The sequence below is a fragment of the Gossypium hirsutum genome, chromosome D11 (genome assembly GCF_007990345.1).
Source record: "Gossypium hirsutum isolate 1008001.06 chromosome D11, Gossypium_hirsutum_v2.1, whole genome shotgun sequence".
In the NCBI taxonomy this organism is placed as follows: Eukaryota; Viridiplantae; Streptophyta; class Magnoliopsida; order Malvales; family Malvaceae; genus Gossypium; species Gossypium hirsutum.
Genome location: NC_053447.1, coordinates 49,188,434 through 49,210,203, shown reverse-complemented (window position 1 = coordinate 49,210,203; position 21,770 = coordinate 49,188,434). Strand labels below are relative to the sequence as shown.

At 31.2% G+C, this 21,770-nt stretch overlaps 1 long non-coding RNA gene and 1 pseudogene across 1 annotated transcript; both read left to right on the top strand.

Moving 5' to 3' along the window:
* The first annotated feature begins 587 nt into the window (after positions 1 to 587).
* LOC121223131 (uncharacterized) lies at positions 588 to 1,531 on the top strand. Its single transcript, XR_005920549.1, has 2 exons — positions 588 to 1,095; positions 1,180 to 1,531. It is a non-coding gene; the product is annotated as an uncharacterized lncRNA (long non-coding RNA).
* Positions 1,532 to 18,929: 17,398 nt separating this feature from the next.
* LOC121223194 (MLO-like protein 1) lies at positions 18,930 to 21,641 on the top strand (annotated as a pseudogene).
* Positions 21,642 to 21,770: the final 129 nt, after the last annotated feature.

Here is a 21,770-nt window from a genome sequence, read left to right as displayed (position 1 = left end):
CACCGGCTCATGAGTCTAATTATTCCTCTATTCGAAATATTTGTCTGAAAAATAAGAGAGTTTTCGACAAAATATACAACTCGAAAAATGAGTTTAGTTAAAATTTAAAATTTATTTTTTATATGGGTTGAGCCTTATATAATATTTTTTTGGCGTGAACTTAATCTGTTCCGACCTGAATATATTAAATTAAATAATAATTTTATATATTTAATACAATAATTTATTCACCTAAATAACTCAACCTAAAATATAATTTTTTAAAAATTATATTTAATACAATAAAATATTTATTATATTTATTTGTATTTTTTAATATAATAAAACATTTATTATATTTATGGTAGTATTTTAATATTAATACTTTTTAATGTATTTTGAATGTGTTAAAAATTTTTTATTTTAATATTTTTTAAGTGCATTTAGTATATTATATTTTTTAAAAATTTATTTTTAAATAAAAATTAATCTAAAAAAATTAAATATAGATTAATTGGGTCGAGCCCAGATTTACCTTAAATAGGACCGGGCTTGTGAAAAAAGTAAATCCATTTTTATTATTAATTGTTGTTTATTTTTTATTTTCTGAGATGGCAAATGAGTGTTTTCTCATCCATTAGTGAAGATGAAACAGAAGTCCTGGAAAATGTTTTAGTTCACATTTATAGCTAAAGGATAAGTTTCCTGAGGTTCATTCTGTATTAACATTAGCTAAAATTAATGATCCATGTAGAGATTTGAATGAGGAAGTCTTAACATAAGCAGAAAGAATTGTAGAGCCAGGTCCACATGATTTTTCTCCTCTAGGCTTGAGTTGCCATATCTGGAACCTCCGTAGCATCTCTTGTTCCTATAATCTTATCACTGATAGAGAGATGCTTCTAGTGAAATTGGTCTTTCCTTCTAGTTACAACCCTTTTCAAGGTTTTATTGGCACTACAAATGCTGCACATGAACCACTATCTTCTGATGCTTTAACTTTATCCATGAATCGCTCTGTTTGGGTTTAAGCTGAACCCATTTTCGTCCCAGTTTTTCTCATCGTTTCAGCTCTGTTTCTATGCTACTGTGCTTCAGTTTCAGCTCAAGAAGTTGGTAATGTCAAAAACAGAGTACATTTATCTTTTTTTTTTTTGGATTGCTAATATTATATATATATATGAATGAAATGAATTGCAGAAGATGAGAGAGAATTTGATTACATGGAGAAGAGTGAGAAAGGGCCAAAACAATGGGGAGATCTTAAGAAATAATGGGCTGCTTGCAAAAATGGAGACTTACAGTCCCAAATCGATTTGTCAAATCGTAGAGTGAAAGTAATAAAGAAAACTGGGACAGCTATAGAAGTCAGGGATTTAAATTGCGGTGCGGTCGCGTTTTCGGTCGTGTCGCGTTTATCGCGGTCGCGGACATAACAGACACTATTGCGGTCACTGCGGGTATCGCGGTCGTAAATTTTTTTAAAATTCGCACTACTTATTGTAAAACTTAGTAATTATAATTATAATTATAAAAAAGTCACTTTTAATAATTTTTAGAGTGTTTTCTAACACTTATGAACCTTTATTAATATGACATGAGAACACAACTTTTATAATCATTAATTATTCTTACATTTATTTACGAATTTTCTAAGAATGTTATATTAACTAATAACAAAGTAAAAAAAAAGAGAGGAAATATTAAACATTTATCATATTTAATAAGTTTGAAAGTTTTTATAGATAAAACAATTGAAAATTCATACCTGAGAGATGTCTTCAATATTTCTTGACAGTTTTGAAGATGGTGAAGATATAAACATTGTATACTGTAAAAGGAAAAAATGAATAGATAAATGTATAGATTTTCATTAATTATTCCTATTTCCTACCACTTATTCTCACTCATTCTATTTTCATTAATTATTCCTATTTCCTACCACTTATTCTCACTCATTCTACTTTCATATATAATTTAACATGCTTCGATTCTTAATTATCTTTTCATAAAATATACTCCATTCATTTATCTAAAGATATATATTATTTTAAATGTTTTAATATAATCAAAATTAAGAATAATAACAAAAGTTTTCTTTAAAAAAAACATACCTTACAAATAATGAAGTGGTACGATTTAGTTTTCACCAATTAGTCGAATGACGAGGAAGATCAAATCCTTCACCTTCACTTTGGGAGCGTTCTTCACTTGATTCTCTTGGCCTTTGTCCAAAAATATATCCAAAAAAAGTAACATTTTCACCTTGGTTTTCATTTAATTGATATGGAGGATATATTTGAGGAGAAGGATACATGTGAGGTGAAGGTGGGTGATACATTGGTGGATGAGGATACATTTGAGGCTGGTATGACACACCATAATTAGGAAATGGTGGATAATAACCATATGGTTGTGGATAACCATGTGAAGATTGAAAATATGAAGGTTGTTCTGGTGGATAAAAACCTTGAGTTCTAGTAGATGAATCACTATACCCAAGGTTACTAGAACTCGATCTCCTACCAGATGAAGAGCCTATAGAAGTATGCTTCTTGCCTTTTCCCTTTGATGGAGCTCTAGGTTCACTTCTATCTCTCCTAGGTTCAGGAAACATATTTCCATCAAACTCTGATCTGTCACGAAAATGTCCACCAGTGGTACCAACCCCATATTCTCCTCCATACTGACTAGAAGACCTAATTTCACCTCTATCACCACTATATCCATCATCCTCATCAATTGGACTTAAGCCACCACCATCGGGTCCATCGCCACTCTGACTTGGAGTTGAACTAGAACTTCAATGAGACAAAATTTGTTGTTGAGATTGATCAACATCCATTTCATCATCAGAGATATCCACAGGCAACACACCGGCATTTTCACCATCTAACAATGGATTCTCTTTCTCATGAAGCCATTCTGATAGTGGATCAACATTTTCAAAGATATGATCAAGGCTGATAAGATTAAAACTAGCATTTATAACATCAGTGCTCATTCTTTTTTGATGCCTCATCTTAAGCCTCATATTATAATAGGTAAACACTAGTTTTTCAAGTTTTTTATACTTCAACCTATTTCTTACCTTGGTGTGAATATAGCTAAATGTGCTCCAATTTCGTTCACAATTTGATGCTGAAGTTGTTTGACTAAGCACTTTAATTGCTAATTTTTGTAATTCGGGAACACATGTGCCGTATATTATCCACCACTCAGCTGCATAATATTATTTAAATTTCAAAATAACTTCAAAATGTAAAATATAATTAAATAATATAAATTAAATTAAATAATTTAATTAACTGTTTACCCGGATTCATTTGCTTCCAAGCTCTTTGTGCCTGTGGAGTACCGAATGTCTCATGTTTATCTCTAAATAGTAACAAATGCATAAATAAAAGATAGAGTAAAAAAAATAAAAATTCTATTTCAAATTATGTAACTAAGTTACAAATAATAGTACTTGAATCTAACTTGATTAACCATTCTGACTTGAGTATCCATAGAAGGTTCTAATCTTTCAATTACTGATCGTGTACCTTCTAATGTTTCTATTAGTACATTCTCAGAATGCTCCACCCCAAATTGAAATTGTGGATTGAGAAAATAACCTAAGTATAATTTATAAGAATATCATCAAATAATAATAATCTAAAGCTTAAAATAATAAAATATAAAAATAGTTCTTAATTATATGAAACATTTTATCTTACTAGCTGAATGCAAGTCAGAATGCATAAAATTCCATCTACTGTCAATAATCTTTTCATACCCTGTGAAATATCGACAATTTTGTTGAATTGCTCGTTTAGCCCTATCAACAGCCTCATAAATAAAGCCCATCGTTGGTTTTTCATCGCTATCCACAAGTCTCAATACTCTTACTAAGGGCTTGTAAACTTTTATGAGGTCATTGGCTTTTTTCCAAAAATCTTTTACCAAAACAAATTTTTTTTGCTTCATAAGCAGGCCCTGACTTTTGCTGTCCCCATTTTGATTCTTTAAATTCCTATATATTTATAAGAAAAATTTTAAAATAATATAATTTAAATTATTTGGAACTAATAAAATTACTAAAGGTTACCATATTTAAGTAATTATATTAACTAATTATAAAATACAGACCTTTGAATTAAACATTTCTCTCAGACCTTGCTTTTGTCTTGTTATCTCTTCAAGTTGAATGAAATGAGTTGTAAATCGAGTAAGAGCGGGTCGAAGTATTTGTTTCCCTTGTGTATACTTCTTCATCAAATCAACAGTCCAAATGTGATTGTATATAAAGCAAGTCACTTTCTTTGCCTCATCTAACACTTTTGCTACACTGGGCTTTTTCCCAATATCTTCAAGGCATAAATCTAAACAGTGAGCTGCACATGAGGTCCAATATAGATGTTGTCTTTTCAACATTAATTTTTTTCCAGCAGCTTTCATTGCTGCCTCATTATCAGTCACTATTTGGACAATGTAATTTTCTCCAATTTCTTCTACAACTGAATCTAACAAACAGTAGTAGAATTCAACATCTCTACTACGGACACTTGAGACATCTACCGATTTCCAAAAAATGGTTCCTTTACTGCAATAAACAAGGAAATTAATGATGTGCATTTGATTCAAACTGTTGGTCCAACCATCACACATTAGAGTTGCACCCAATTCTTGCCAATGAGTCTTTAGTCCATTTACCCAATCATGAACTCGTTGATACTCTGACTCCAAATACACATCTGAAACCTCATAAGGTGTTGGGAGCTTTACACCTTGTCCAACTTCTGCTGACACTTGAAGTAAGTTCTACAACCATGGAGAGCTTGCTAATTGAAAAGGAAATCTTTCATATATTATAAATTTAGATACCGCTTCACCTATCTTCCTTCGAAAACTCTTTAAAAAAGAGTCATTGACCTTTGGTTGCTTTGAACTTTTGCTTCTAACCAATTCAGGTATAGCTCCCCTTAAGGTAAACTCAGACTCACCTGGGATGGATTTACTTGTTCTTTCTCTATTATGTTCTCTAGCTGATCCATGAGAAGATCGCCCTTCTTCATAAATGTTATCCCAACCACCAGTACTTCGTCTGAATTCTTCCCTTCTATGCCACTCGTGTTGTGATTGGATACTTTCTCGAGTTGCTTGCCTTATAGCAGAAACCTCATCAATGAATCCCTTGTGCTCATCCTCCTCTTCTGTTAATTGAGATAAGAATTCATCTTTTCTCCTCTTTTTGTCTATTTTCTTTGTGTTGCTTTCTTTTAGTACATTCATCATACTTTCTCTAATGAAACCTGTTAATAAAATAAAAATAATTCACACTTTATATTATTATCAATTATATATAATCTTTATTGATAAATTTACAATAACATTTAATAATAATAATAAAGTATCACATACCAGTAACATTAGGGCATGGTGCAACATTGCCGGTTTTATGAGCAATGTGCTCTTTAAATCGTGTTATTCCTCCTTTCACAACTTTACCACAAAGTTTACATACGATATTTCCTCTCGCATTTGGCACTGGAGTTCCAAAGTGCCAACCTATATCATTACTTGGTGCACCCTCCAATCCTTTAGTCGGGAACTCTTCACGTGGTGGCATGCTTTATTTTTATTTGTATATAAGAAACATAAAATTATATTTAGAAATATAAGCAACTCATTACTTATATTGTCAACAATATAATACCAAAAAAAGTAAACAAAATTTAAAGCTAAAGTAAAGACCTAATATTATAGAGATAAATAAATAAATATTGTGTAAAACAATTTAATAATAATAATAATAATAATAATAATAATAATAATGGTAATAATAATAATAATAAGAATAATGGTATTAATAATAATAACAATAATAACAATAATAATAATAATAATAATAATAATAATGGTATTAATAATAATAATAATAACAATAATAAAAATCTTAAAATTAAAAATTATATGAAAGGATATAGTATATAGATAAATAAAATGATATAATAAAATAAATGCATTTAAAATATTTAGGTAAATAAATATGAAAAGAAATATAATTGAAATAATAATGCAAAACTAATTAAATTTTAATAATATGGTAATAATAACAAGTAAATAAATAATAAAATAAAAAAGGAAAAATAATAATAGTAATAGTAATATTAAATTAATTAATTTAATAATAAAATAGCAAAAATAACAAAAAAAGAGACTAAATCGAACTTAAAACATAAATTTGCGGCAAATCCGAAATAAATAAAAAGAAAAAGGACCAAATTGAATGCGCAAATAACAAAAAATGGATCAAATGGGAAATAATCCCCATCCTTCAAAACAGACAGCTTCAATGTGGACCAAATTGAAATACGAAATAAATTATAGGACAAAATTAAAAAAAAAAAGCTTGATTGTAAATAATAAAAAACAGGAAGGGCTAAAAGCGCAATTAACCCTTCCGTTCAAAAACACGCGGATCCTAGGAAACGGGTCGGGTAAGTGCACGGGTTAGGCCGAAACGGTGTCGTTTTGGTGCAGAGTGGCCTGCCCAAAATGGCGTCGTTTTCAAGGTCTATTTAAATAAAAAATTTTTTCAGAAACTTCATTTCAGCCCTTGTTCAAAGAATTTTTTTTCCTTTTTCTCTCCATTCTCTGTTTTCTCTATGCCGTTGCCCAGAATCCGGCCATCGGCCACCGTGGCAGCCGCTAGTCACCGACGACGGTGCTGCCGTGCACGGTGGTCGAAAATTGCCGAAAATATTTTAAACCCCATTTTTTTTTGTGTAGAACACAGATCTAGGGATAAAAATCTCGAAAAAGCACACTGTGCTGCAGATTCAAGACATGCAAGTACTTTACTTACTGGGTTAGTTGTCGTCTACTTACTTGAAGTTTTAGGATAGAATTTCTATTGCGTTGCTTGCTGCCTGTGCCCTGTGGCTGTGGCTCTGTTGTTTGCCTTGCCGAAATATGGAGAATGAATGAGAAATAGATTTTGTCTTTTCATTTGCTTGTGAAATGTGAGTTTGTGAGTTTGTGACTTACTGACTTGTGTTGTGAGTTTTGATTTTTTAACTTTGTTTACTTTGGAGTTTTTGTATATACTTTTAGTCTTTTACTTTGTTTTGATTGAAATTTAAAAGCCAATTTTGCAGGTAGGGAATATATTCCCTTTTGTTTTATTATAAAGTACATTCAATCATTCTTCACTTTTCACTATTCAATATTTCATTCACCAGAATCACCATCTACATCTCTTGATTTTTTTTTTAATTTATGGAAACGGAAAATAACGGGAATAGCGGCCAGTTATTGCCGAATTGGCCATTATCCGTTAAATTGCGGCCACTATCCACCGTTATCGGTGTGAATCCGCTTCACTCCATTATTTTCAGCAATAGCGGTTTTGGTCGGCGGCGCTACCGCTATATAACGGCCGCTATTCCGAAAACGGTCTGCTATTTAAATCCCTACTATATATATGACAAGAAGTTCTTCATCTTCTTCACTGAAAGGCCAATGGCTTAAGGCGGATGATGGTAATTAGCTATTTTTTCCATGGGTTTTAAAATGATTTACTATAAACAAAAAAGTTGATTTATAGCTACGAAATCTGGGTTTGTTGAGCAATATTTTCTGAGTTTTGTTTCATCTTCACTAAATGATAAGAAAAAAAGGTTTATCTGCCATCAGGGAAGCCAGAAAATCTTTTTAAGGGACTGAAATAAAATTTTATTTTTTAATAGTTTATATTTTTATAATTTTAAAAGATTAAATTAAATTTTTATAATTTTAGAAGGACCAAAGTGTAATTTTACTTTTATTATTTAAATTTTTAAAAGTTTTTAAAAGGCCAAAATAATAATTTTCCATTTTAGGGGGCCGGGGCCCTTGTCAGCCCCCTAGATTCACCTCTGTCTGTCATATTAGAAAACCGAAAAAAAAGCGAGAACAAAAATAATAAAAAATAATAATTAGAGTTAATTATAAGGAGGTTCCTAGTTTTAGTCAAAAGTCAAATGCTAATGTATCTCCTTAGCAATCCATGAGTAGATTAACAAAATTTGTAACAACGTTAACTAATTTGAATAATTATCTTAATTACAGTGACTATATTAAGAAAAAAAATATTAAAGTGACCAAAATGGGACAAATCTCATTTTAGAGTGACCATAAGTGTAATTACCCTTTAAAAATTCAACCTTTAATTTATCAATATAATTTACTTGTTATCATATAATTTTAAAAGGTTTATAGGTATAAAAGGTCTTTTGAGAAAAAAACCAAAAAATCGATTAAGCCATTTCATTATCATGTTTTGTCTTTGATCACGTTGACTATTAAAATCAATTGATCAATTAGATGGCAAGACATGACAACCTCTGATTTAGTTATTAAGTTCTTCTAGCATATTTCTATATTCAATCAACTTATTAACTTTCATAAGCAAAACATCATATTATGTGAGGTAATAGTGATATTTCTATATTGAAACAGTTTAATCACATTAACCCTAAGGTTATGCAAGCTAATAAAGTTTTTTTTCGATATTATTACTAATTTGACCTAATTTATCATAAAAAGATCAAACATGCACCATTCATATATTGTGTCAATTAATTGCAATATTTTTATGATTAAATAATTAATTCAATTGCATCTATACATTTATAATGCATGAATAACATGTTCATGATTTCATCTGAATGAATACGCAACCAAGACACATGCCATCATTAATAGAATTTTAATAATCTAAGCTAAGAGAATACAATCAATCTAACAACAACAAAATTAAGTCATTTTAATTAAATTATAAGTGGAAAATATTTAACAATCATGTTCATCAATTCAGAACAAAATAAAAAGTTAAAAGGGAAAGAAACTAGAAGATAAATCTGATGTTTCTCCGTAGTTGAGCTTGTGTTCTTTTCCTCCTTCACACAATTGCCTTCAAGATACCAAATTTTGTTACTCAAAGAACTTCTGAAATGTTTCTGTCAAACTCTTGTGTTGCTTTCTCAAATGGGAAGTCAAAGAATGAAGAATGGGAGAAGACATGATGATTGAGGGATGAGTGAAATGAGTGAATACATAGGGGATATTTATACTTATAGAGGCTGACTATTTTTAGCAAATAAGAGCCTTGAAAATCTCTCTTCACATGGCCAACCCTTCCTTTAAGGAAAGTGGGTGAATGGCTTTGCTATTTTTGTTTGATTAATGCTTGATTCATGATAGAGAAACCTTGAAATGAGGATAAGAGTTGAATAGTCACATGTGAGAATTTTGTGGCTTATTTTCAATGTTTTACCAAGTGTTGGGTGGCTAATTTGGGCACCTCTATGGACACTTGGGCCTTCTTCTCCTTAGTGAAAGATTTGGGCTCCTATTTCCTTAGCAGGCTGTCTATTTTTGCTAACCCAATTCTTATGCTAGGTCAAGAGAATTTCTGGAGTCAAATGAACCTTTAATTGGGCATCCAAAGATGACCATATATAAGCCCTCTTCTACATGACTTATGCTGTGGAAATGCTACAACATTGAACATTAAAAGGTGAGCTTCAAGACTACCTTTTTCCTCCAGTACTTCAGTTGTCTCAAAAACTGCAAAAATAATGTGTTTTAGTGTAAAAATGATCAAATTAGCAAATTCATCTTAGTATATTAGCTAATAAGATAAAATTATAACAAAAACTCCAAAATTTGTTATCAAACACCCGAAATTTGCTTGAATTACTAGTTTAAAAGTGCTGAGGATTATATTTTAAAGTTATCACTAGTACCGGTACCAAAACACTTGTGTCAACACAAGTCCTCTACAATCTATAATTAATGCGTGAATTTCATGTTGTAATAGCTACACTTTGATTCTAACATCTCTGAACTTATTGGAGATTGTAAATATGGTTCAATGACTCCTAAATGAAGACAAGAAACAAGCATTCAAATATAAAAGTAAAAAAAAATCTAATCCTTTATCCTCTTTTTTTTTTACTTTTACACACTTTTGAGTTCCAATATTATTTATTCTTTCAAGTGTTGTTTGTATATGGTAGAAAAACTTATTTTATATCTACCTTTTAGAGTTAACCACTCAATCAATCTTGTATTATCTCTATTTGTGAGGGTTTACTTAAAAATTTTAGGTAAAAAAACCTTAAGGGGAAGTGATTCTATCTTGTCTAGTCAAAAGATAGTGTTGTAAAGATTAAACATTATTCTTAGATGGTTACATATTAGTGAATTGAGGAAATCCTTAGTTGAGAAGAGTTAAGGTAGTGGATGTAGGCAATTGGGGTTGAACCACTATAAATTATTCTCAATTTTTATTTTTCATTTTTATTGCAAAATTTTTAATCACTAATTCACCCATCTCTTGGTAGAAATTGAGCTTAATAATTGGTATTAGAGCTAGATCTCTAAAGACAATTTAATCATTAAGAGACAAGATCCTTGAAGAGCTTAACTAAAACAACCACAAAAAATCATCACTAAGAAGTCTCTACCTTGGAAGTGTGGTTGATGACATTTGAGCAAACACCATAATGTTGGGAGAAGGACAATCTAGTATGAGGCCTTCTAATGCTCAATCATTCCACATTACACCATCGATTCTATCATGTTACGACATTGCATAGCCACTACTTGCTATCTTAGTCCCTCACGTTGCGACACCTAGCAATGTCATGATGTGTCATGAGTTTTTGTTTGGACAACCCTCAAGCCTTGGTGCATTTAGCCTTCTCTTCACCCCTATACATGATCAAGTGTCACAGGCCACGCAAAGGAACCCACAATTGATGCACATACTTTAGACCCTTGATGTTCCCTTAAGGTCATTTGGCCCGTCAAGACTGACCTATCGCTTGGAAGAGACTCAAGGCCAATCTACTTGAATCCTAGTTGAATTGAAACACTCCAGTAAATTACATTTTACTAGGATAATTATTGTAAATCCTAAAGAATAAACATGCATAGAATTTAAATCCCTTAGAACTTTCTTATTTAGATGGGAACTAATCTCAACCATTGATATAGTCCAATTTGTACCGTTGGATCTAAGGGAGCTCAACTATAAATAGAGCCCCCCCTTCATTTTTAGTCATTCCATTCTTGAGTTAAAGAACATACTGAGAGCATTTACTCAAACATCTTGTATGTATCACTTTCCTGTGGCTTTTTAGTTCTTTCGTTACTTTTTTGTTTCGCGTTGCTTCTACTATATTTTTCGGTACTTTAAAGAATTTTCAGGAGAATTCTCATCTTTGAGAGCTAGGCTGACTTAGGAAAATTTGAAGTAAAGAAATAAGAGAATTCTCATCTTTTAAGAGCTAGGCTAACTTAGGCTGACTTAGGATGACTTAGGAGAATTCTCATCTTTTAAAAGCTAGGCTGTCTTAGGAAAATTCTCACCAGGCTAAAGTTCTAGCCCCCGTGACACAAGTACATCCTTAAAGCATCAATTATCATTAAAACTTCAAAATGATATAAAAAACTCAAAATTAACACAAAACACAAACTTGCATACAAACTACTGAAAGCATGATTTACTCCTAAAACAACTCGATTTCACTCAAGATTAAGCTAAAATTAGCATGGAAAGACCATGAATGCATATATCTAATTACCACCATTAGTGACTCATCTACTTACTAGGGCAAGTGGGAGACTTTTAGGATCTAGTGCCTTAAGTGTAGTGATATCGTCAAATGTATTTGTTATTTTTCGAACAAATTGGTTTAATAAAATTCCATTATTTTTATTAATATCTTTTGTATTATGTCTTCAACGATTTTTTGCATCCATTGCAAATGCAATCAAATATTAGCTCAGTGATTATCTAATGTTTAAATAATACTAGGTTGCATAATGTGGTAGAATCGAGGCGAAAAGACATCTTATATTAGTAGATAATCTAAAAGGTCCATAGTTTAAAAGAAATTGAGCAAATCAATTAAATGACTTATGTTTGTCTATCAAGTCCAATTAGGGAGATACCTTGTCTTGAGTATCGAAGTGGATGACTCCCTAGAGATAGAGACATAAATGTGATTGTTTAGACTAACAATACATCAAATAAGATCCAACTAGAATAAATTCTAGATATGTTTATGGATTTATTCACTTGTGTCATTCATAGTATGGCTTACCTCAATCCTGAATAGGTGATGGACGATGTGTGTGTGACTCATAAACTTTGATGTATTAAAAGCCTGCTTTTAATTGGTAATAGAGTCGAAAGCTAGTACGTTGAGTATGCGACTTCTGCATGACACAAATTTACTTACAAAAGTGAAATTCATGGCCCAATAAAGGGTAAATGGTATCCTTTCATCGACATTACATTATAGATGGAAAAGTAACGTGACCACGGGTCATTTGTCTAGGATGAATGATTTAATTATTATTTTTTAGTAATTGAATTTTTCATTAAGAAAGATATAATGGTTACCATGAGATGAAATATTATCACATTGTGTGAACAAATTTAACCAAAAAAGATTTAGGATATCCTATGAGGTAATACATATATGACAATGTCATTAGACGAGAATTTGATTAAGTATTTTTTGTAATTGTATATAATAATGTAGAGCTTAATCACGGTACTTTAATGGAATGTCTCCTTAACAAAATAATGTTGTAATTAATAAACAAAGAATCGAAACTTAATTAAAATTTATTTGATCCCTATTTATATATGTTCAATCCATCTATCCACTAGCTTGGTACAACTCTTAACGATTTGCAATTGAATCAAAATTGTTGGGGATAAACTCGTTTAAGCAACAAACAAGTAAAATAATGAAGAAATTAAAAAGATCGAACACAAATATTTTACGTGAAAAAATCCCTCTAAAGATGATAAAAAACCACGGGTAAATATAATTTCACTAAAACAACAAAAAACAAAGAGTACAAAAGATGGAGATAAAATTAAACCCTAAAATCCAAAATAAGAACCCTCAAAACGTAAACAAAAAATTCTTTGAAAGCTTGTAAAAGCTAATACCTAAATGTTTAATGAGTTATTTTTCGAAGGTGGAAAAAAGGCCTATTTATAAGGTAAATTTGCAGGTCAAATAATATTAAAATAACTTACACTAATTAGAGTTTTAAGTGGGAAACTAATATTAAAATAACCTACACTAATCAGAGTTTAAGTGGGAAATTAAAAACATAGTTTAACTGGGAGAAAAAAGTCAAGAAATACGAGGCATAACTCCACAAATCTCTACATTGACTCATATTTCCACAACGCCTTCTTTGCCAAAGCCTGCCACAGGCTTATCTCGCACTATGCAGGATATTAACTAAGTTGAAGTTGTGCTTAGAAGCTGGAAGACTTCTAGTCTTCAACTTATGCACTGCCAAATAAAAAATGACCCGAGTCTAATTTCCACAAACATAGTGCCATATCTTTTCAAAACCTGCACCCAAAAGAGAACCCCTATTATACGAAATAGTCATACCTTTTCCCTCCTATGACCAAGTTGTTTTTCCTTCAAACGAGTCGACTTTGACTCCTTAACAAACAAGGGACGTCCTATTTCACCAATCACCGTTGACCCTTCCAGAACATAAAGACTGCCAATATTTTTACCTTTCATCAAAACGAGAGCCCCATAGGATACCTTAATGCCACATCACTCGATGTTAATACTACAACCTTTCGAGCCCAAAATTCCAAAAGATATGATATTTTTATTTGAGTCAGGCACATGCCTGATGTTTGACAATTTCCTAATTGCCTTGTCGTGCATCCTCATCTAAACAGTACCGATATCGATTACCTTACTAGGTGAACCATTCCCCATACGCACAACTCTACCTTCAACTAAACTGTGTGTGGAGAACCAACCCCTATTGGGAAACATGTGGAAAGAACATCCCGAATCCAAGATCCACTCAGACATAAGCTCGGAGCTTTCAGTTGTTGACACCAACAAGAAATTATCATCCTTTTCATTTGCCAAATTAGCACTAGCTAAATCTTCCTCGTTGCTCTCAACAACCCTTTTTGTTTTACAATTTGCAACAATCTGCTTTGACGTGACCTAACTTCTTACAATAGCAACATCTCTTGTCTCACTTCTTTGATGCTACCAAACTGAGGCTTACCTATCTGACTTGTTATCTAAACCAAACTCATTATCGAGTTTGTCTTTACTTAATAGATGAACCTTCACATCCTTAAATGAGAGATTATCTCTACCATAAATCAGGGTCTCCCTGAAAGACTTGTATGATGGGGATAAAGAGCACAATAACAGCATAGCCTAATCTTTATCGTTAACCTGAACCTCAATATTTTTTAAATCATTCAAAATTAAATAATTCAAAAGAGTAATAAATTGACTAATGTGACCTCTGAGGTATTCATTTTTGTCCATGCAGAACTTGTACAGACACTATTTCAACACCAATTAGTTAGCTAGAGACTTTTCATGTAAAGGGTTTTTAACCATTTCCATAAGGTGAATAACATTTGCTCTTTCAAACCTTCTGCAACACATTATATGTTAGACATAATTGAATCATGGATAGAGCTTTTTTATCTAACCTATCACATTCTAATTTATCCAAGTCTATAGGCTTCTTCTCTATAAGGACTGTCTTAAGATCACTCTGAATTAGAATTGCCATCATCCGAACTTGCCATAGATTGAAATTTGTGATGCCACCAAACTTATTAATATCAAACGTTGTTGCTTCCGTCTCTGAACGGGTTGATTGCAAAAATTGAACTAGCTCTTGATACCAATTTGTTGGGGGATAAACCCAGGTTAAGCAATAAACAAGTAAAATAATGACAAAAATTGAAAAGACCGAACACAAATATTTTACATGGAAAAACCGTTCCGAAGAGGATAAAAAATCACAGACAAAGATAATTTCACTAAAACAATAAAAATGAAGAGTACAAAGGATGGAGATAAAAATAAACCTCAAAATCCAAAATAAGAACCCTCAAAACGTAAACACAAAATTCTCTAAAAGCTTGTAAAACTAATACCTAAATGTGTAATGAGTTATTTTTTTAGGGTGAAAAAAGGGCCTATTTATAGGTTAAATTTCTAGGTAAAATAATATTAAAATAACCTACACTAATTAGAGTTTAAGTAAGAAACTAAAAAAATAGTTAAACTGAGAGAAGAAAAGCCGAAAAATAAGAGGCATAACTCCACAAATCCCATCGAACGAGCCAATCTGTAAAACCTGAACCGTAGCTATGATACCAATTTGTGGTGTGTGCCTTGTATTTACGAGATGACGTCTCAACGATGGACAACGTCTTGACGAGAAAAAAAATGACGTCGCAACGTGTTCCCAAATTCAATCGGGTCTTTTTCTTTGAGTTAAACTTTTTATTTATTCCCTAATGAAATATGATTATTCTAAGAATATTATAGTCATATTAGGACTCTAGTTTTAGCCTATTTAAAGGGCCATTGTATCCCTGATTCTAAAGGCCAAAATTAGACACAAATCAGTAAGGGCTTTTTCCTTTGAGGGCGACAAGATGTAGTCACATATGAGTTTTTGTCAGAATTTTGTGCTAATTGTGGAAAGTGTTTATACCTTTTTTTGTGAGTGCCTTATGAGATTTAGGGTTTTGTTTATTGATTTGCTCTTTGGGATTTGAGCTTTGTTTTGGGGTTTGGGATTATACATTTAGTACATTTAGTTTTATTTTCTCCGTATTGTAGTATCATTTGTTTAGTTATTTGTGAAAAACTGAAGCCTCTTTTACCCGTAGTTTTTCCCTCTTTGAGGGTTTTCCACGTAAAATATTTGTGTTTGTTGTTCTCCACTTTTACTATCTCGTTGTTTATAGGGGTCGATCCTCAACAAATATGATGAATGAAATAAGTAAAGAATTAGAGAAATAGATCGAATGTATCATTATCCGTAGTGATGTATTCTCTCACCATATGCAAGAGATGACTTAAAGATTAAATTAATTTCTTCGAATTATTATTTAATTGATTATAATTAATAATGAGTGATATGTAGTTCCCCCCTAAACTTGTCAAAAGTACCTAGTTGGTACGTGAACTTTTTCTGGACCTAGTTGGTACTTAAACTTGTATTCTGTCACCCTGGTTGGTACTTCTGCAGTAACACTGTTAATTTGTGGCAACATGACATTGATGGCCAATCTGGTAGTGACACATGGTAGCCTCTCAGTATGACACATGGTGGACATAAATTAATAAAATTAAAAATCTTTAAAAATATATAAATTAATAAAAAATAAAATATTGACATCAAGAATGAACTTGGACAAACGCCCATTTCTGGACAACCATTTGTCTAGATTTATTCCATATATATATTTTAGTAAGTTTATATATTTTTAATTTTCTTTGGGGTGAGTACTTGATACACTGGCAGTGCAGTTTTTTTATTCCACAAGCAGCCTTAAAAAATTGTCATGTGTCTCTTTTTAAAAAAATATATATATTCTAATATTTTACTATAACCCTATAGGACACTTGTCAACTCTGACCCTACTTGTGGAGTCTAAAAAATCCACTAGTAGTGTACCAAATAATTTCCCTTTTCTTTTTAGGTTATTATTTTATAGAATGTCAGTAATTTCTTTTTAACTCCTCATGTGTATGTTTTAATTCATTTTATTTTTTTAATATTACCTAAAGAGATATGACATATTTCAACCCTTCTTGTGGAGTTTTTTGTTCCCAAAATAAATTCATTTATTAAAATATCAATTTATAAGTTATTAATATTTTAAAATATATAAAATAAAAATTTATAAATTTATAAATTTATAAAAATATATACAATTAAAATATATAAAAGGCCTATAATATTTTGAAATATATAAATTTACAATAATATATAAATAAAAACATTTAACATTATAAATTTATAAAAAATATACATAAAAGAACTTAAAAGCTCATCTACAATGAATTTGGACAAAAGGTGTCCGAAGCTATTTGAATTTCACAACCTTCTGTCTAGGTTCATTGTTGATGTAATATTTTATATTTTAAAATTATATATATTAATTTCTAATAATAATAACATGATACTTTATAAAAAAATTAAAACATATAAACTTACTAAAATAAATCGGGAATAAATTTGAACAAATAAAAGCTTTCGAATAATTCTGTGGCCATTTGCAACTTTTTGAAGCTAAGTGACCAAAACGTAAACTTACTAATAGTTTAGTGACCTTGAGAGTAGTTTACCTTTTATTTATTTATTTTTAACTTAAGAAAATGCCACAATTTACACATGACTCAATTGGAAAATAGTGACACATAGATAACGGGTGGATAAAATGCGAAAATTAAATCAAAATTAAAATTTAATGTATATAAACCTACCAAATTAAAATTGATGTATAATATTATAAATTGTATCAATATTCATATATATATATAATTTTGATATTTAAAATATAATAATCCATTTCCAATTCAAATTTGAGTCTAACCTAACTCACATGGATTGGCCACCAATTTGTTTTCCTTGTTGTCTAACCATCCAATGAATGTATCAAAAGTTTATCACGATTTTATTTTGTTTTCAAACATTTTCTTTTTTCTATTTTAGCCCCAAATATATGATTGAGACTTACTATTTGTTTTAAATAGGAAGATTTTATAGTCGTGTACTTAGCCACTACCCTTTTCTTTAATGTAAAAATATATTGTTAGTCCTTATACTTTGATAAGCTTTTTAGATTTAATTTATGTAATTGAAGAGTTAGAAATTATTATTTTTAATTATTAACAATATTGTTATCTTTCATTAAATTTATCAATTTGGCATATTTTTTTATTAATCATAAGCCATGTCTTATGAAGGTGCCAAATTAACATGGCAATTGACAAGTATTTTGATAGAAAATGCTAACGATGTTCCTTCTTGGACTAGAATTTTTTAAATTGAAGGAATAGGATATCTTAATTTCAAAATTAGATATAGGACTAATAATATTGCACAAATAGAGGGACTGATGAAAGGTTTTAACTTTTAAAAAAATATTATCACAATAATATATATTTTAACATTCCTTAATAAAATTGGTGTTAAACGATCCGTAACACTAACTAAATCATAACAAACTTAGTCAGAGTATAGTTAAAAAAAGGAAAAAAATCACGTTTTTAGAGTTTTTTACCCCCTTCCTAAGTTCAAGTTCATTCTGACAAACAAACATCATCCAATGTTTATACATTGAAGTTACATATTAAATGATCCCAAGAAAGAAATCATCCTCTATTTCAGAAACTTGGTTGTTTCTCATGAAAGTTAATATTAAAAAAAGGACCAATAATATTTTTGTTGTTGTAATGCATGTTTAAAAGGGGGTAGATAATTGAAAGTGAAGCAGAATACTGTATTGGCCTTTGGGCATCCTTTTTGGGAGCTAAGGATCAAAGCCACAAGAGTGACTTTTTTAGGTAAAAGAAGAAGGTTTTTGAGAGAAAACAAAATGGCATAAGGAGGAGGAGAAGGGCATCATTGGAGTACACACCAACATGGTTCTAGCAGTTATTTGTACAGTATTATTTCTATTTCTTTAGCTATTGAACGTTTACTTCATTATTTAGGGCATGTTTTACAACATAAACAACAAAAACACTCTATGAAGCTCTTCTAAAGTTAAAGAAGGTAAAGTGAAAGTTAAAAAGGGTAGCTTGTATTTGTTAATCCATAGAGGATGTTCGGACTAAGAAAAGCATCCTTGAATTTAGATTGTTTAAATGACCTTTCTTTGATTTAGGGAAAAATTTTTTTTTTATTTCAATTTCTTAATGTGGGTTTTTGTTATGTGTTGGTTTATCTTTGTGACGTATTTAGTATTTTAAATCTGCATGTAGAACTGTTAATGTTTCTGTAAATAAGAAGAAGAGAAGGAGATGATGATGATAGCAATGCAACAATCTCATTTTCAAACCTATTTTGCTTCTACAATGTCTGGTGGCACCCGAGACCTTCTGGCTAAGGCATCATCCAATCTTCGTTATAGGATATTGTGTGCCAAGTAATATATCGTACATGATACAATAAAATTATTTTTCATGGTGGAGTAAGTAATATATGGTTAATGACCCATATGTATGATTTATTATTTTCCATATGCTTGTGCTCTTTAGACAAGGTACCATTGTTGTCGGTCGAAGCTCTTCATCATATGCATATTTTATCTTTGTCCTGGCCATTGCCCATGTCACATTTTGTTTCTCACAGTTTCTTTTGGAGGCTAAAGGTAACATATCTCGTTGCGCTTATTTTCAGTTTTTGTGCTTTGTGATGATTCATTTCCCCTTCAAGATTTGTATTTCTTAGCATCTCATAAAGATGTTGTTTATTGATATAGATACAAAAATGAACAATGGGAGATAAATTAGAAAAGAGATAGGGTATGATTAATACTATCCAATGCTCTGTCTTTCATGTTTCTCATGTTGCTTCACCTTTATTTCTCTGATATCTATGCAACACATTTCTAGAATGTATACGTATCTGTTCGTCTCGCATCGATGTTTGATATATAGCTTTGATCATAAAAATATATCTGACTCTAAATGGTGTAAGGAATCAGTGTGGGAAAAAAGTCACTCATGTCCATCAACATGATTTATCAAGATCCGCTCTAGTTGGTAAATTAGTTCCTCTAGCATGGTTGGTATTCTATTTTATTTATTACTATCTTATTGCCATTCAATTTATAATTATTGAATTAATGAAAGGGATAATGGCATTTATTTACTTATGAGAAGTAGAACCTTAAACTTTCGTTATGGTATGAATTAGGACTAGGACTAGAGTGTTAATGTTAGAGGGTGTGTTCAAGTTTTTTGACAACTTTGGAGACCTTTGAAGAACATATTCAATATCCAATGTATGAAAATTTGAACATACTCATATTTGACATTCACATCTAAATCTGAGTGATCTCGAAGTGATGTTGTGCCTTATTAATTGGCTTTTTAGGTTTGGTATTCACATGGTTTTTTCCCCATTTCCCGTTTACTTTTTTTTAATAAAATTGAACAAGTTTTGTATGGTTTTGCTAACAAGGATACTAATCATCTTCCAGAATTTGTTTATCAAGCAATTCTATGCATCTGTTACCAAATCCGATTACGAGATACTAAGGCTAGGTTTCATCATGGTAAGCTATTTATGGAGCAACTTGGATACAACTATGTTGGTCGTAGTGAAGCATTAATACTTATCATTTCTATATTCAGACGCATTGCAGAGGGAATCCCAAATTTAATTTTCACAAATACATGATACGAGCCTTGGAAGATGATTTTAAGGAAGTTGTTGGTATAAGGCCAGTGATATTTCTAATGATTTATGTTTCCTACTCGTATTCTCTAGTTTAAGTGATGCTTATTCATTGTTTCTTTTCATGTTTACAGTTGGTATCTTTGGGGATTCGTCATCGTCTTCTTGTTGCTAAATGTTCATGGTATGAAATACATTTGGTTGTGGATTTGTATGACACTTGTATATTAATTTTATTCCAAGTCTTCCATCTATTTGGAGGATCCTTGGAGAACTATATTTCTGTAGTCATATCTAATATGAGTGTTAGACGTGAATACTTCAAAGAAAACATGATGCATATACTATGCCAATGCACAGTATTTATAACTTATATTACTTCGATTCTTCATTTTTCTAAAGTACCATGTCTGACATATAAGGATCGTTACATTTTGCTTACATGGCACTACTAACATTAATGTTCCATGAATAATGATGGAATTTTCTCCATTTTCTTGTGCAGGCTGGCATACATATTTTTGGATAGCTTTCATTCCTTTCATTGTGAGTGGTTTCAATAGACATACATATACACATGCACCAAAGTAAACACATATCTAGCTACAGAAAATATTAGTGGACATGGGTATGAGGATTGATTTGTTCTTCTGACTTATCTAATTTTTTTAGCTCCTACTTGCCGTGGGCACCAAGCTAGAGCATGTGATTACCAAGTTGGCTCATGAGGTTGCTGAGAACATGTAGCTGTTGAAGGGATTAGTGGTAAACCATCAGATGAACACTTTTGGTTGACAATCCTCGGATCGTTCTCTACTTGATCCATTTTATCCTTTTCCAAAATGCATCGAGATTGCATTTTTCTTTTGGACTTGGGTAAGCTTAAATTTTAGGGCCACTACACATTGTACAGGATGAACCATAAGGAAGTTGCTTCTTTATTGTAGGTTCAATTTGGGTTCAATTCTTGCTAATGGGTCAAGCATCTTACATTTTTCCAAGGCTTCTTATAGGGTAAAAATCAATTACCCATTCCTTTTAATTTGTGTATGGTTTCTTCATAGTTACCAATAACATTTGATATTCTGTTGGTTCATACAGGGTTTTCATTCAAGTATTGTATAGTTATAGTACCCTACCACTTTATGCCATTGTTGCACAGGTTTGTTGAGTTTCACATAACATGTTTCTCTGACTCTTGGTTTTATTAATTTTTTAATTGAAATGAGATGGGAAGCATGTTCAACAAGGCAATATTTGAAGACCATGTGCAAGCGAGTCTTCTTGGTTGGGCAAAAAAGGTGAAGAAAAAGAAAGCCTTAAACAGGCGACAGAGCTGCAACAGAATCAACCCCTTCGGAGGTGTCGATTCAGGTGGAGAGTGATGATTCTAGTCCAAAGGAGGATGATCGAAAACAAAAATGAGCATAGGGATAGGGTAATAAAGTTATACTTTATTACTATATTTTATTAGGCGGGTATATTCATATTAGTATCCAATGTCTAAGTGTCTG